Source organism: Peromyscus maniculatus, chromosome 4 (genome assembly GCF_049852395.1).
Source record: "Peromyscus maniculatus bairdii isolate BWxNUB_F1_BW_parent chromosome 4, HU_Pman_BW_mat_3.1, whole genome shotgun sequence".
Lineage (NCBI taxonomy): Eukaryota > Metazoa > Chordata > Mammalia > Rodentia > Cricetidae > Peromyscus > Peromyscus maniculatus.
In genome coordinates, this window is record NC_134855.1 from 82,988,375 (window position 1) to 82,992,286 (window position 3,912).

General features: G+C 42.4%; 1 pseudogene; it reads right to left on the bottom strand.

The window, feature by feature from the left end:
• Positions 1–3,057: 3,057 nt before the first annotated feature.
• On the bottom strand, positions 3,058–3,431 carry LOC107401101 (large ribosomal subunit protein eL34 pseudogene; annotated as a pseudogene).
• Between the last annotated feature and the right edge of the window lie 481 nt (positions 3,432–3,912).

Consider the following 3,912-nt stretch of genomic DNA (forward strand, 5'->3'; position numbering starts at 1 on the left):
AGCTTATGATTTAAAATAAATGAATGATTTCATCAGACTCATTTGGATGTCCCAGCTTTTGCAGTCTGTACAGAGATATTCCTTGAAGCATGGTGGGTCATGCTGGAAAACTGGAACCAACCAACCTATCCATCAACTGAGGATCAAGTAGCTGAGCCACAGCAGACTCATGCTATATAAACAAGGCTGTTCACTGTGCAGCCTCATACGGTGTCCCCTGTGAGTGGGAACACTGCAGTGGTCACTGTAGCGGCATTTTTAAAAGGATGAACTAGATTAAGAAAAATGGAGGGAGAGTTCTAAGACATGCTGCTCAGACACTTTTTAGAATAGTACACATCTATGCTATTATTTTAATTAATTCACACTTGAAAATAATAATGAATATATCCACACTTGTGCCTATATATGTACATACTTAACAAAAATCTCTGGAAATATTTAAAATGTTGCCATGCTATTATTTGTCAGGAAGAACCAGGAGTGGGTAGTTATTAAAATACTTTTTACCAGTTAGGTAATGTTATAAGTTTTAAAGAGAAAATTGAACAAAAATTTAGAAGAAAATTTTAAAGAATCTAAGCAAAAATTGTGGAGCAGCCTCAATTCACATCTGTGATTATTTTCCAAACAGAGTTGGTAAGCACGGGATCATAGGAGCCATACGTTACATTAATATATATTTACATCTTTTGTTTCCTAGGTCAGGGAATCCAGAAAGCAGGGACAGTTTCTACAGCATTTCTTCACCTCTTGCAGATAACAGCATAGAAAACTGAGGGTTGATCTCACCAGTTTCCCAGTTAGTTCATGTAATAAACATGCAGAAAGTGTCTGCTGGGCGCCTGGAAAATGACTTAGGAAATACAATCAAGAGGGTTTACATTCTATGAGTGAAAGAATGCCTAGGCAGTGGGAGGAACCTTCCAGATGGCACAAAACCCATGCCAAGAATATCCCCCAAATACACAATCTATCTATCAGTTGCCTGACTTAGAAATTCCACTTCTCACCAGTCATTCCCCGAGCTTGTACAGCTTTGCTGTTTTATGTGCATCTTGGTCCATTCTTTTCTTTTTAGCATGGATAGTCTTGACATCCATAGCTGAGAGCTAGAAAACGGGTCTATTTGATTCTCTCCTGGGTCACATTCTCTCCCTGCAAACAAGATTGCTTAAAATGTCTGTTCTTCAGTGCCGTCTGACATGCTGTGAAACGTACACTCATCATGCTGATAACCTCACATAACGATATCCCTCTTTACTTTTACCAAATACCTTCTACATATTTTTTTAAAGATTTATTTATTTATTCTGTACACAACATGTATGACTGCAGGCCAGAAGAGGGTACCAGATCTCATTACAGATGGTTGTGAGCCACCATGTAGTTGCTGGGAATTGAACTCAGGACCTCTGGAAGAGCAGTCAGTGCTCTTAACCTCTGAGCCATCTCTCCAGCCCCCCTTCTACATATTTTTATGTGGCCACAAATAGAAGTTTTCATTTGCTTCTAATAGAAGAATCAGGGAGATGTTCCAGGCACCATTTATTGAATAGATACACGAATCAAGGCCCAGGGGTGCTAAGCATCCTTACAAAGATGTAGCAGCTAAGAACCGCTAGTTGCAGAACTAGAACCCGGATCTTTGGAGTTACAGATGGGTGTTGGGAACTGAACCCCAGTCCGGTGGAAGAGTGGCTAGCACTCTTAACCGCTGATCCACCTGTTGGTTTAATGGCGGCCAAACCCGGATCTTTGGAGTTCAAAGCTGAGACTCATCCATTACACTCTACTTACATACTTAATTCAAGAATCCTATGGCAAAAAACGCATTGTATTATACTATAAAAGTACATTTATTGGAAAGCTGAGACAGGTACAACTCTAAATAAGACTTACAAAGTTGTAAATGTCTGTGCTTCCTCTAAGTTGGATCTACATTGGAGTTGTGTGTGCTGGGGTGGGATGCGTGGCTTCTTGACACTCACCATTGAGATTTCAGTTCGTGAAGGCAGTCAGGGCAACAGCGGAGACAGTTTCTTACAGCTTTCCCTGCACTCCTGTGCCCTCTATTTGATCGTCTGCCAGGGTGGTGAACAGTGCCAAGTCAAACAGTGTGCTGCATCTCCACGAGACTCCGCTGGGAGCTGAGGAATTCCATACTTGGAAAACAGGGCGGTGGGGAGGGGGGTGGAGGGTGGGTGGGAGGATGGGGGTGCGGGATAGAAACAGGGGGACTGTGGTCTTCTTTGAAGAGTGTAGATGCGGACAATGTTAATCTTGTTCTGTTGGAGTTTCTGGTGTTAAACTGGTTGCTGAGCACGCTTTACTCGTCTGTGCTTTCTGGCCCGTTATCTGCATTAGCATCAATTAGCATGGACATCCTAAAACTAGAAAGGCTGGAAAGACCATCAGGCTTTGTGCTTTCTTCAGGAAAATTACAATAAATAAATAAGCTATCTTTGAATGGGGGGAGGTACTGTGTGTACTGAGGCACACACAAGGACAATATCAGGTCCTGACTTTTGACCTTGTCTGAGGCAGCGCTTCTTGGTTGCCAGCTTAGCTGGCCTGGGTGTCCCAGCTTCCGGGAATTCCCCTGTGCCCACCACCCATCTCTCCTTGGGAGCACTGGGGTCACAGATGCGCACCCCTGCCCACCTCCACCCCAGCGTCACCCGGGTTCTGAGGAGTCCCAACTCAGGTCCTCACGCTTGTGTGGCAGATGCTTCCTGAGCCACCTCCCTTCTCCGTCCCTTACGGAGAACACTGTGAGTGTTCTCATGGAAACCAATGCTAGTTCCACCAGCAATGCTGTTTATCTAAGAAAAGGAAAATGTAGAGGCTCCTCATTACACTCCCATCTCTAAGGGTCTCCTTTCCCTGGCTTCACTGCTAGGCAGATGGTATTAATGTGTTAAATGTGCTGTTATGTTTTTAAAATGTATTGAATGATTAAAGAAATTGTATGTGAATTTTTTTGACATGTATTTGAATTTTCTCTTCTAGGATACTTTTTTTTTTTTTTTTTTACAGACCAAGCCTTGACCTTTATTATTTTAAAAAGCTGTGTATTTCTTTCGCTTTCTGACTCTGTGCTTGTGCCTTCAACAATTTCACAACAATTTTCTGCTCCTCAATAAGGAAAGCTCGCTTGATCCTGTCACGGACACACTTGGCACACAGGGACCCACCGTAGGCCCTGCTGACATGCTTCTTTGTCCTAGACAATCTCAGAAGGACTTTCCGTCTCACAGCACGAACCCCTCGAACCTGCCTGGGCACACTCCGCATGCGCATTTAGGTGCTTTTCCAACCTTCTTGGTATAGAGGTAAATAATCTTGTTGCCAGAGGTTCAAGACAGCCTAGTTTTGTTAGAGACTGTATTGTAGGGAAACCAACGATGGTATGTCAAACACTGGACCATTCTGAGTGCTTCTAAGCACCGTCCCTGGAAGAGGAAAAAAAAAAGTCAGGATGCTTCTTTTTCTCACTCTTTAAGCGAGAAAATTTCGTCTTGGCCTCATTCTGTAAACTAAACCGGTAGTCTAAATCTTCTCGTTCTGAAGAAAATTGGTTAAGACCTGTGTAAATTTTGATGATGCTCCAGGAGTATGAGGCTACTTATCGATACAGACACACTTTCATCCAGTTAGACAGTGGCCCCAAACTGACGTAGTTATACATTTTGCTATTGGCACTTTGTTTCTTCCTTACAGAAACATATTTTATATTAGTGCTCTTGAGTGAGAATTTTCCATTTAAAAAGTATTACTCTTCACCAAAAACATCAAAAGACTATTTCTAAACGTCTGAAATCTTGTTTAATAATCAGATTAGGATGACTGGTACTTAACCTTACATTATTTAACAAGACAGGCTAGATGCTCACCAAGCCCCTCCCTCTG